At 43.1% G+C, this 13,912-nt stretch overlaps 2 protein-coding genes across 2 annotated transcripts in view; both read right to left on the bottom strand.

Annotated features, from left to right (window-relative positions):
* Window positions 1-9,046, bottom strand: part of LOC139915902 (protein FAM163B) — a 32,280-nt gene extending 23,234 nt beyond the window's left edge. Inside the window, exon 1 of the mRNA XM_071904688.1 lies at window positions 8,932-9,046. The gene's annotated coding sequence lies outside the window, so the exon portion shown is untranslated. The remainder of the gene's footprint in view (window positions 1-8,931) is intronic.
* The window catches only part of cercam (cerebral endothelial cell adhesion molecule), a 145,038-nt gene that overhangs the window by 41,208 nt on the left and 89,918 nt on the right, over window positions 1-13,912 (bottom strand). The gene's annotated exons all lie outside the window — the stretch shown is intronic.

Here is a 13,912-nt window from a genome sequence, read left to right on the forward strand (position 1 = left end):
AGTCGGATAAGACACCGTTAAATTACATTTGCTCCTTGACACTTCACAATGAGACAATTCCCATATTACGTTTTTTCCTTGTTTTGCTTTCCCTCCCCGAGCCATAGGATCATGTACCCAATCTCACAGGTGGGTTGGGACTGGCTAGTTTGGGTTGACTGGTGAAAAGGCATTTTTTAAATGTCTCCTTGTGTCTTGGATGAGCTGCAATCTTGATTTATATGACATAATGTGTAAGTGTGTAAGTGTGTGTAAGTAAGCCAGCCACAGTTGCAAGTGGATTAACCAGCAATTCAATTTATTAGCAGCGAAAGCAGTTTATAGGACAGGTAAGATTGATTTAACATTGACTAGCTGCCAGCCAAAAGTGATTAATAGAATTAATAGTTTATCACCTAAAACCAAAATTTACTAGCATTTGGCTGGTAGCTAGTGTCAAATCAAACCCAGCAGGAAATACTATAGGTGGGCTCATATCCATTCATATCCATATCCTCTCCTGTTTGGAGATGATTTGTAATTGAAAAAAATTAAATCGCTCCAGATAAAAGCTTTAAAACAAAGTAGCACTGACTGTATTATCTGAATGAAGATAAATGAAATAATTGCATTTGGCATACATGCAAATGTATTTAAAGGACAATGTAACAAATGCTACAATAATATGACCATGTTTGGGCCAGTTTGGCTTCAGTGACTGAAACTGAGATCAACATGATACTCCAACATTTGATGAAAACCACCTTGCCTTGAGGCAAGCTGATAGAGGGCTTCCCGTGATTAAGTTTGACAACCAAGTGATTTGAGTAAGTGTACTAATTCATTTTTAAACAAACTTATGCTAATGTTCAACTGTCCTGAAAATATATTGCCTCAGTATTTCAATTCAGTTACATAGCCATTTTTATGGTTGTAACTTATTGGATAAGCAGGCAATGAAGCCATTCTTTCACATCATAGATGAGTGATCACTACAAAAAAATCACAGCGCCAGTGTGACTGTGTGTGAGCAGAGAGAAATTAGAAAGAGATGCAGGCTGTTTTTGCAGGCTGTGTGAATGTAGAGCGTCCAGCTCATTGTCAATCATAACAATGCCAAGGAAATGTAATCTACCTCTCAGTCACATTCTCCCCATACTACATACTGGATATATAATATATAAATGTGCAATACTTGAGGGATAGAGATATATAGAGGGAATGTTTTGTGTTAGTGTTTGACAGACCGACACATGTTTTGACAGACCGACACACACACACACACACACACACACACACACACACACACACACACACACACCTGGCCAGATGCCACAGTAAATGTAGTGAAGCGAGTGGTGGTGTAGTGCAGGTCAAGTCGTATTATAACATCGTAAACTGGTTATCTCTACCCTCACCTCTACATAACCCCGGCTGCTGCTGTTCTGACACACACACACACGCACACACGCATGCATGCACAAACAAGGAACAGCAACAAGCAGATTGATGCATACATCTGACTAAAGCACACGGCTTGTGGCAGGAGAGGAGAGGAGAGAAGACAAGAGAAGAGAAGAGAAGAGAAGAGAAGAGAAGAGAAGAGAAGAGGAATAGAGAAGGCTGACTGAAGAGAAGAGAAGAGAGGAGGAATAGAGAAGGCTGACTGAAGAGAAGAGAAGAGAGGAGGAATAGAGAAGGCTGACTGATGTAAGACTGCACAACAGTCCTTTGTTGGCAGCAGATCTACAATCACTGCCACTTGCCCTCTTCTTTACTGGAACTGATGTACACAATTTAGTCTGTGTTTGTTTTTGCTTCTGTCTGTCTATGTGTGATGTGTGTATACTTGTGCCCCCTGTGTGTGTGTGTGTGTGTGTGTGTGTGTGTGTGTGTGTATGTGTGTGTGTCTGTGCAAAAGTATAAGCACTAGTGCACTTGCGCACAGGTTTGTGTGTGATGTGAGTCGGCCTTTTTTCCTCTTCCACCACCTAGCAGAAAGCCTCCTGTAAGGGCAGCCGGTCACCTGTGTTCCTCTGTTCTCCTGCTCTCCCTTCATCTTTTTATATCTCCGTCCATCGCCTTGGCAAGCTGCCATTCGTGACATTCACTTTTCGTCAGCCTTTCCTTGCTTTTGCTTTCGACTCTCTCTCCCACCCCCTGCTCTCTCTCTCTCTCTTTCTTTCCCTATGCCCTCTCTCTGTCTGTTTAGCCGCTCCTTCCATTTACTTTGCTCTCTCTGTCTCTTTCCCTGGCCCTTTGCTTTCTCTGCTCTCCACCACTTTCACTCTCTGTCTGTTCAGTTGATGTGCACTGCCTTAGGGAGCGTGGGTATGCCTGTGTTTTAAACGTCTCTTTGAACAGCAGTGCGACACACAGGCATGTGACACAGAGACGGATAAATCCCGCTGCGAGTCACTCCGTATATAAGAAACACATTCTGTCAAGCAAATATGGTATTTACATAAAGTTACACGACTCAGAATAGTCTCACATCAGGAGAACGGGAAGCACTACTTATGTGCAGCACTCTGATGAATATATCACACAGCCGTGGCGCACATGCGCACACACACGCACACACATACACACACACACACACACACACACACACATATACCACCAGTTAAAATCATACACTTGAATACTTAGCTCTTTAGCCTTAGATAGTTTAAAGGGTATACATTCAAACTCTATTTTATCCCTAACCTAGATGGAATTGAATTTCAGAATATCTCCCTCTCTCTCTCTCTCTCTCTCTCTCTTTCTGCTTCTCTCTCCCTCTCTGTGTCAATTAAGACTTGTCATTCTACAGGCAAGCCACACCAAACACGATCTGCCAAGCGGCCAGTTCCACTTCTTTCCATTTACTATGAGAAGCGAGCGATTCGCTGCACAGGATAGCTTGCTGTGCAAACCAAGCACGCAACGCGGGGGAAAGGGGTGGGACAAAAGTTGAAATTCAGCTAACTTTATGCACATGCACGCAGTGCTCACCATGTGAGAACCAATCCATTTGGCCAAAGAAGATGACATTGATTGTACAATGAATCTACAGGCTTTCACCCACTTTCTCATTACCAGGCATGTCTTTTGAAGACAAATAGATTGCAGCGGTGCTGGGATTTGTATGAGCCCTCTCTCCCTGCCTACTGGGACACTGACAGGAGAAATGCTGCCTGGAGAAAGGAGGCAGATACTCTCAGTGCTCCTGGTGGGTCTACACAGGCTATTAAGACTGATTTACCAGTGAATTTAGTAATCATTGGCAATAGTTTTTCCTGAATTGATCTGGATTGATTGAAATGTATTTCTCCAAATACATGTCCTAGTAATCAAAAGTTTACACAGCTATTTCTACTATTTGAATATCCAAATATTTGAGTTGGACAAAGTTGATTAAACCCCACTTGCTACCACTTGTTGACACGCCCAGAAGTGACCAATTTGACGGGGCGGATTTGAGGCTCCTTTGGTCTAGTCTCCCTCAGACTAGACTAGGCCGAGTCTTGATTTGCCTTGGTCTGAAGTGATCTTGATACACATACACACACTACAGAAACCATTGTTGACATCCCTGTGTACAGTAAGTGGCATCAAAGCCCTCTCATCACTAACCATTAGAAATGAAGCCCTAGAGGGAGGATAGATGTGTGTGTGTGTGTGTGTGTGTGTGTGTGTGTGTGTGTGTCTGTGTGTGTGTGAGCAATTGAAATTGAAAATTAGACAGAGGGACTCAGAGAGAAAGAGACAGACAGAGACAGTGCCAAACAATTTGACACTTTGGGCATGCAAATTTGTGAATGAGTGAAAAGAGGAATTAAATTAGCCAGCGTGCTTTGTCATAGAAGTGACCCGTTCCTTATAGGATTACAAGACATCATAAAAAAGATAAAATACGTGATGCTTCCAGCATTGTGTTTGACAGTAATGTCTTTGTGTGTGTGTGTGTGTGTGTGTGTGTGTGTGTCTCTGTGCATAACATATTGTCATTCATAAAAAGCCATAGCAACAGGGTCTGTATGCCGGGCCTATGATGGACATGTATGGTTAAACCTTGGAAAACGGGAGAGAAAGAGGGAGAGAAGGCAGTGGAGCGGGGCGAGATATGTAGATTAACATAGAGGGAAACGGGGACCGTAGAGAGAGACAGCATGAAGGGGGAGAAGGAAGAACAGGAGGAGAGAGGAGAGAGGAGAGAGGAGCGGACCAACAGGAGGAGAACAGGAAAAATATAGAGGGATAAGAGAAGAGGCAGACTGGCAGAGGAAGAGGGGAAGGGACAGAGGAAATGAGGGAGGAACAAATGAAGAAGGAAAGGCAGGGGAGAGAGAATGAGAGGATGGATGGATAAATGTTTGTATGTATGCATATACGTTTATATGTATTTATGTATGTTTATATGTATTTATGTATGTATGTATGGATGGATGGATAGATAGATAGATGGATGGATAAAGGCAGTGTGTAAAAAGCTCAAGGTTGATGATGGCTTGGTTGTTACTGTAGCTAATGGTCAGTGTTAAGAGTCAGTGTGCAAAAGTACGAACAGGTCTTCAGTTACTATGGCGACAGGGCTATTACAGACTGACATTTTACCACTGCTTTTTTTTCTTTCCCTTTTTTGAGTGGGTGGCCCACTCTCGAAAAGTTCTAGCCTGTTTGTAAAGGAACCAACTTCTCCCAAATTACTGTACGCCGAAGAAACAACTGCATGACAAAAGAGAACCTGTTCAGTGAGCTAAAAAATGAACTGCAGCGCTGTCAGGCACAAAGGATACATAATGAATGGGAATCTCTTATCTAATGTGCAATTTTGTGGTAATCAACTCTTGTGGTAGTGCAAGTCATGACCTTGGTGAGATTGCTTTTTATGGTTTTTGGCACTTTTTTTGGGGGGGGGGGGGGTTAAGATTCATTATGCAATATTCAGCACCTTCCCAGGAGTAAGATTTTGTACTATGTATGTAAAATAAAATTATAACAGTAAAATAAAATGACTTGGGCACAAACATATATTTTGTTGAAGTGGATTTAGTATTCTCTTGATTATAAAACATATATGGAAACAATTAATTTCACAAAACTTGTACAGTATGCTTCATCTCTCCCCAAAAGCAGCATGTTGAACTGTGTACCTCTTTAGTCTCAAATTTTACATTCTACAGCCAACCTTGGCTATTCCCATAATGAGCACACAGGCCTTGAAAACAGGCTTTGCTCACTAGTGTATGCTATGAAAATTGTAGAAAAAGGTAAGCCCCTAGGCTTCTTTAAACCTTAAATATACAGTATATACTCTATACTCACACATAGACTTAGTGCATATTGTTAGGTTATGTGTATATGCCCATAGATTTAGTGAGTAATATATACACTGTGTATATAGGCCCAATAGACGGGCATGTCTGTAGTACAAGGCTTAACTGCACTGAACATGAAAGTCTCAACTAATGCCATTATTGGAAAAGAAGCATAACATACATGTATAATTAAAGAAACTCACACTCACAGTGTGCTCAGAGGAACACATACACATATGTGCATGCACACACACACACGATAATGATACTGAACTGGCGTGGAAAGAGCACTGAGGAGCAGCAGCTTCTCTCCTGCTGTTGTTTCTCTTCGTCTTCTTTCTTCTCTTACTCCTTTCCCTCCTTTAAAGGGCGACTCTTTGAAATGAGCTTCAGTTTACTGTAATCACTCATTGGGATGAGAGTAGCTGACCACTGATGTGTGTGTGTGTGTGCGTGTGTGTGTGTGTGTGTGTGCGTGTGTGTGTGTGTGCGTGTGTGTGTGTGCACACGCGCGGACATGTGTGCAAGTTCCTGCTTGTGTATTTACATTAATATGTGTGTGTGTACGTATGGAAATCCCTCCTTGTGTGAGTGTGTGCATGTACAGATGCATGTGTGTGTGTGTGTGTGTGTGTGTGTGTGCATGTCAGGGTGTAGCAGTGAAGGAGCAGTGCATGGTGCTGAGGGGGGAGGGGAGGAGAGAAGGGTGGAGGAAGGGAGGGACGGGTGGTGACTGTTTAACATGATCATTGAGCAGCCATATTCCCTTCCCCCCAGTCTCCATTTCTCCACTACACTTCTCTCTCTCTCTCTCTCTCTCTCTATTCTATACACGTGAGGGGAAGTGGATCTATTACAATATCCCTTCCCTATATGTTTTAAAGGTAATTAAGCTGATACGCGAGTACACTCTACATGCCCAGAAAAGACAGAAGTGGATATACTGCCTACTATAATTGCTTATACTCCCTTGATTGTATTACCAGAGTTAAACCTTACCTCCTCTTCTCCACCCCCCTCTCTCTATTTTCTATCTACTCTATTTTCTATACCTTTTTTCATCTTTTTATCCATCTCTCTTTGAAATTCGCTCTTCCTTCCTACTCATCTCCTTGTCCTTCTCTCTCTCTCTCTCTCTCTCCCTCTCTATTTCTCTCTGTAATGACTGAGAGGCTGGTAGAGCAGGAGCAAGCAGACAAGAAATACACAGTCACTCATAGTCACGCTCTAAGGGGGACTGTGTGTGTGTGTGTGTATGTGTCTGTGTGCGCTTAGGTGTGTGTGTGTGTGTGTGTGTGTGTGTGTGTGTCTGTGCGTGTGCGCGAGAGTATGACTGATCTCCCAGGGGGCCAAGGTTGTTCTAAGGGTCACAGAGGAAGTCGCCATGGGAACACAAGCCCCGCCTCCTCTTTGATAGCATTGTAGCCATTCTAAAATCACTGGATGTATGTGTGTGTGTGTGTGTGTGTGTGTGGTCCTTGCAGACCACAGCATGAATTTAGTCCCAGTTGTCGTTCCCTACTGCTTTAGGTCTTACTCTCCATCTCCATCGCTTTAGAATAGGACAGTTTTGCCGTCAGAATATTAGGGAGTCCTGATATGACGCGTCTGAAGTGTTCGAAACCACTGACTGTGATATTAAAACTAGGATAGCATGAGCACGGCATAGAAGGATGACAGTACTGTGAATACATTTTGAAAAGCTCACAAAATGAATTCACTGTAGCTCACTGAATCGCTAGCAGCACACGATTGCTGCTGTACCTGGAAACTCCCAGGTATGAATGGAAGTAAGTGTGTGACATTCAATCCCATTGCTCCTAATTCATAAATTAACTTGCTAAGTTAAATATGTAGCTGCAAGGATTCATGGATCTGGTAACATTTGGTTTCAAACTACTGCAAGTACAGAAAGGAGGCATTTGGCTTTCAGATTCCTTCAGGTAAATAGACACAACAGGTTAGTAGCAATCACTCCAAATCACTTCTGCTACTATGCAAGTGCAGCAGAGAGTACTGAACATTATTCCTCCATGGTAACAAAGCTTACTGCCTGAACTGTGGCTGGAATTTGTAACAGTAGAAACAGTAGAATGGGGTTTTGATACTCAAACAGATAGGGATGCTTTACTATATTCTTACACTAGATTCAGACTAGTTATATTCCAGTCTGGCAGTGCAAAATAGTGCTGTTAGCGGCAAATAAACCCAGCAAGTTTGTTCCCCAAATCAGAGAGGTGTTTCTAAGTAGTCATCACCACTGCACACAGAAAAATGTTGGTTTACACTTTGGCTTGCAGTCAAATTTGACTATTTTTAGCACACGGGTTGTGCAAAATACTGCTCTTAGGGCCAAATAAAGTCAACAAGCTTGTGTCCCAAATCCCTAAGCTCCATCCTTGTGCTGTAGCACTTGGAACCAAAACACATCTGCTGGGGAGAAATTTTCACAGCAGAAGTGGTAATTTAGTCTTCCCCATTACACTCAAACACACAAAATTGTGGGTTTACATTTTGGCTGGCGGTCAATTATCAATTCATCTACCACAGTGTTTCCAAAACACTGAATAGGTGGCGAGGTGCAGCCTGCCTACAGTATTTTCATTTTCAGTTTTATTGTTTTATTGTCACGTGGCTTTATTGCATGGCTTTAATGTTTCAGATGCCTTTCCACCCTGCTCAGAAATATATCTGGAGCGAACACGAGTTTGGATATGGCCATGGCTAACAGTTGGTGACAGTAGCTGTGGCTCACTAGCCATGCTGTTTTGTCAGCATGTAGCCAGCCAGCCAGCCAGCATGACTGCCATACAAAGCACTGAAGCTCTCTCTCTCTCTCTCTCTCTCTCTCTCTCTCTCTCTCTCTCACACACACACACACACACACTCACTCTATCTATCTATCTATCTATCTATCTATCTATCTATCTATCTATCTATCTATCTATCAATCTATCTGTCTGTCTGCCTGTCTGTCTGTCTGTGTGACTGTCTTTCAGCCTGTCTGTATATCTATCTGTTTTCTTTCTACCTACCTACCTATCTATCCATTTACCTGCCTATCTGCTTTGGCCTTGGTGTTATTCAGGCTCACAAAAACTCGTACAAGACTCCTCTGCTGCCTCTACATTGTATTGTGTATTGAGGGGCGGACTATAATACATTATAAATGTTCTGGATGAAATACCGGAGAGTAGAAAATAGATTGCCTCTCCTCTTGTCATGAGGAATAGTGGGTTGCTGTCCGTGGTGCTGAAAAGAGAAACTCATGGAGCACTCTGCCTCCCAGCAGTGAGTTTTTATCTACTTTACACCCCAACTCTCTCACTCTCACTCTGTCTCTCTCTGTCTCAGCAATGAATCGTATCTATTTCTAACATGCAGAACAGTTTGTCAGGCTACAACTTCTCTTTTCTATCCCTCACCAGTTAAATGTATCTTTCTTTTTCTCACAATCTATGACTGACAGACAGATGTGTGTTTGTTTTGCTAATAAAGGGCAGACAAAACAAAGGAACAGCAAAATCGAAAACAAGGAAGCACTTTGACAGAGCAAAAACGAAACCTTGAGCATTGTGTCTGTCTCAAGGCAAGTTATTCAGGGTGGGGAAACAGTCAGTCCACTAATTTCAAGAGTTGAAGTGCTTACCTTCAGAGATAAGAGGAATTCACCAGGTCACATCTAAGGTTGTGGCGGCTCCTAAGAGCTCCGGTCCCGACCTCTGGTGGCGTTTAGTTTGTGTCGACCTCAGTCACTGAATAAGGATGACAACAATAATAAACCCCAACCAACGTCGGTAAACTGACCACCTAAACACTGAGGTGCTGGCTATCGCTGATATGCGACTTTCAGAGCACAAATACAGGTTTGGCTTAAGTAGTGTGAATCAAAATAAACCCCGATGGGCCTGATCCTCTTTTCGTGTTAATTTCGTGAAACAGCCACAAAAATAGCAGATGCGTCGTTGAGGGAAAATGTCCACGTTTGTTATTTTTTTTGTTTGGTTGTTACTTTTCTCGACACATTCTGGTCATTCGCATGCAAAACATTTCTGTCCAAATCCCAGGACTCGCAGAAACGACCGAAAATCACTCCCAAAGCCGATAGAGGGGTGATTTTTTTTTTTTTTTTGGAGAATAGCCCAGGTCCAGTAGTGTTTCTGGGGGAAGATGTGCTTTGACCCCAAGCAGCCACACAGGTATATCCACCGCTTAGTCTGGAGTTGTTTGAATAGTAGAGACTGGTTAACCAACACTGTCCGCAAAATGAAACGCTCCTACGCAAACATCAGCAGCAGCAGCAGCAGCGTGTGTGCCGGAGGAGCAGACGGGAGGGGAGAAAATCTCGACATCTCCATTTCACCAACCAGTTTCCCACCATCCGAGGAGGTGGAGGTCAAATATTTATCGTAGCCTACTGCTCCAGGCTCCGTGGCCAAAGTACTGTAGAAAAATAATCGACGCCGGGCTTTTGCGCGCTTCCCTTTTTCCTCTTTTTTCCCCTCTCTTCCTATCTATCTATCTATCTTTCTCCTCCCTCTCCAGCGCGTTTCTCTCCTCCTTTGGCTGAACGCGATCTGGTCAGTCGCTATAGGGCTACTACTGTCTGCAGCTGGTTAGTCCGAGAGAAGATTTATTTGATGCAAGGCTGTTGAATCCCGGTGAATTCGCTGATTCCCGCAGACCGACGTCCAGCACCGTGTGGAGAGGAGTAAATGAGCTTAAACACAGAGGTGGCTCTCTTAGTGCTTGCAGACCCAGCGTGTGAGTGCAGCCTGGAGTGTGCAGCCTGGGAGATGGCGCTTTAGTCACAGGCTGAGATTGGCTGTGGGCGCCAGAGAGAAGAGACAAGAGAGGGGGGAAATGAAAAAAAAAAAAAATGAAAAAAGAGGGGGAAGACAGGGGATAAGGCCCCGTCTGACGTGGATGTGATGTTGTGTGTGTTTGGTGTGACTTAAAGGCATGCTAGGCTGTTGAGCAGACTTAAAACATGGGATTAAATTCAGTTAAATATAGGTTAAACAAATTTGAAACTTCTGGAGGAGGACCATCCATTGACTACATTCATTACCTATCCCCTAACCCTAACCTTGACCTAATCCTAATTCTAATTTCAACCCTAAAACCAAGTCCTAACCCTAAAATCGCCCCATGAAGAAGCTTGAGGACCAACCAAAATGACCTCACTTCGCAAAAATGTCCTCACTCTGAAGGTTTAAAACTCAAATTGGTTCTCACAAAGATAGAAGTACAGGAAGATACACACACACACACACACACACACTCAGCACACCAAAAACTATGTCCAATAGTCATCACAAGTCATCACAAGAGAGAGAAAACACACAAGAGACAGTGGAAGGGAGAGGAAGTGTGTGTGTGTGTGTGTGTGTGTGCGTCATGTGTCTGCCCCACTGCCTGCAAATGTATCACACAAGCAGCCATCACATATAGTCCTGAACCAAAAAAGTCAAGGCTGTTCCACCTTCACCATCTAACGACCTCCTTAATTACAGTGAAAGCCAGCAGGCTGGGTAGAGCTTCATTAAATCTCTTTCTTCCAGTTACAGCACGTTGTCACACGCTGTGTATGTAAGTATGAGACGGCCAACTCTATAAAGATAATTAAGAAATTACACCTGTCCTCTGCCCAAGGTTCAGCCAAGGTGGAAAAACAAACTGGCCCTCTGTCTGGTACAAAACGCTCGTTAGATTCCATTAGGATGGCAGACACAACTGTCCTCTACATGATCATCTCTCTCTCTCTCTCTCTCTCTCTCTCTCTCTCTCTCTCTCTCTTCCTCTCTCTCTGTCTCTGTCTCTCTACCTCTTGGCCACAGAACTTTTTGGGCAGCTCTCCATGGAAGTGAAAGAGAGAACCTGTGTTTCCCCTTCTCTCTCTCTCTCTCTCGCTCTCTCTCTCTCTCTCTCTCTCTCTCTCTGTTTCCCCCTTGTTGCCTTCTGTCTCTCTCCCACATCTTTTCTTTCTCTACATGCTCTGTCCCCTCTCTCTCTGTCCTACAGCACTCTCCTGCTGTCTGTCTCTGTACCTTATGCTCTCTATTGCCGCCACTTCTCCCTCCATCTCTCTCCCTCTCTCTCTCTCTCTCTCTCTCTCTCTCGCTCTCTCCGTCTCTCCAACTCCTCACTCATCGTCTCCTCTAATTATCTAATCCCCCTCTCTCTACAACTGCTCACCTCCCCCGTTCAGATCAGATGAGGTTCAGATAGTTTGAGGCAGCGAGAGAGTAGTAGTGTGAGTTTTTATTGCATTCATTATTCACACCCACCAACAGAAGTGGAGATTACTGCATTTTGAGAGCACCCAACTTTAAAATATTTATTCTGGGAGAGAATGAGACAGTTGGATTGGTCATGTCGAGGTGATTTCTCTATGTGTGTGTGTGTGTGTGTGTGTGTGTGTGTGTGTGTGTGGTTGGGGTGTGTGTTCTACTGTGACAGTGGACTCATATTCAAACCTCTCATTCTCTCTTTTCTCAAAATAAAATGAGATTCAGCGCATGAATTAGAATAGATCTTTCCCTGAAGGATTCTGCATAAAGTATAGTGTCATCTTTAAATAAACTTACTTTTATCTTTTATCTTTTACTTTTACCATACAGCCTTTTTATAATCTTTGGTTCTGATTTATTGATTTAGTTATTTATTTCGTTTTGGTCTTTATTCTTGTTACTTTTGTATGCTATTTCATTTTATCTTTTTTTTGTTTCCATTTGTTGTATCCTTGTCACTGGGACCCTCTTTTTATTCTATTTTATTTTATTTCAATATTTCTTATTGCTGCTCAACCTCAATGTCTTTCTGTTGTATTGATCTGTCATAGAATTACTGTATAAATAGAATTACTGTATAAATAAAGGTTATTATCATTATTATTATTATTATTATTATTATTATTATTATTAATAACAACCATATTGCAATACAGACCATGTACACAATACAAGCAATAACACTCACTACAAAACAGAAAGTCTTGTTAATATTCTATGCATCATTGTCGTGTTGCTTGCTAATAATTTTGGGTTCTCCTAATTATGACAACATTGTTTAGTGTGTGTGTGCGTGTGTGTGTGTTTGTTCCAATCTGAGAGCAGTGCATGATGGGAAAGTTTTGGGAGCAATATCTGGATTGTTCCAGGCGGGATAATGTCAGTTAGACCCCCAGGCTCTCTGGATACACACACACACACACACACACACACACACACGCACACGCGCACACGCACACGCACACACACACGCATGCACATTAACAAATTCCCGTTACACACGCACACAAAGGACCATCACTCTCTCTCTCAATCTCTCCTTTGACACCCTTCCCCCATTCTCTCTCTTTCTCTCTCTCTCTCCTGTTCACTGCCGACTTCATGGTGTCTCGTTTGTGTTTGCTGACACATTCGTAGCAGCGGCAGCAGAGAGATAAAGTGTGCATGTAAGAGAAACGAGAAGGCAGGGAGAGAGTAAGAGAGACCGAACGAGTGACAGTGGGAGAGACGGCAGCAAAAGAGGAAAGACAAACAGACTGAGAAAGAGCTATGGGCAGAGAGGAGAGTGATGGTTAAAACGATAAAGAGAAAGAGACAGTTACTACACAGATGGGGAGAGAGGGGAGAGAGAGAGAGGGAGAGAGAGAGAGAGAGAGAGAGAGAGAGAGAGAGAGAGAGAGAGAGAGAGAGAGAGAGAGAGAGAGGTTATTGAGTGTCATGTGTGGGTAGGCCAGAGACATAAGAAGGACAGACAGATCTCTCTCTCTCTCTTTGCCTCAGGGACGAGTGTCTTTATTACATTAACCAACACTATACTACTGCTGTGTGCTGCTTCCCTTTCTGCTCTGCTCTCGCTGTTTTCCACCAGGATCCCAACCTGCCCCTTTATGAGCCTGTCACGAAAAAAACAGATTCAGTGGTTTGACGTCACATACAAAAATGTAATCCAACACTCCAGAATTTGCATTTCCCCCCAGAGTGCGTTTTGGTGGTGAGCTCCCACTGGAAAGAAACCTGAAATGAATTGACTCATCCTGAATAGGTTTACAGGAAATTGAAAAATGTCTCATTTTTTTTTATGTTACTCGCTGGAATATCTCTCACCCATCCATCCATCCATCCATGACTCCTACTTTTAATATCTGTCCCAACGCTGTTCTTTTCCTATCTATTGTTCTTATGTAACTCTTCCCCCTCACCCATTAAACACACACACTCATACACACACACACACAGCACGACACAAACACACATTTCCACAGGGGCTTTACTAACCTTTTAAACCAACTAGGAGGTGTCCATGCGTCTTGGTTTTGAAACACATAATTGACAGTTTGATTAGGTCTTCTGTAGCCTCAGGCGAAGGCTTAAGGAGAGGGCCTCGTGCCTTAATGCCTTGTTTATACCTACCAAGGCTGTTTGCTGTCCCCTAAATTCATCTCAAATCAAATACTTGAAAAGCCAGGTGAGAGGTACGGTGAGTGGTACACTGTTTGAATGCTTTTTCGTGAGTTTGTCTTCCTGTGTACACATGAAAATGTATGATACATAGTCACCAAACAGAAAGAGTGTAAGCTGAGAGGGAGATGGAGCGAGCAATAAACTTCAGTTAGTCTA

The sequence above is a fragment of the Centroberyx gerrardi genome, chromosome 2, assembly GCF_048128805.1.
Source record: "Centroberyx gerrardi isolate f3 chromosome 2, fCenGer3.hap1.cur.20231027, whole genome shotgun sequence".
Lineage (NCBI taxonomy): Eukaryota > Metazoa > Chordata > Actinopteri > Beryciformes > Berycidae > Centroberyx > Centroberyx gerrardi.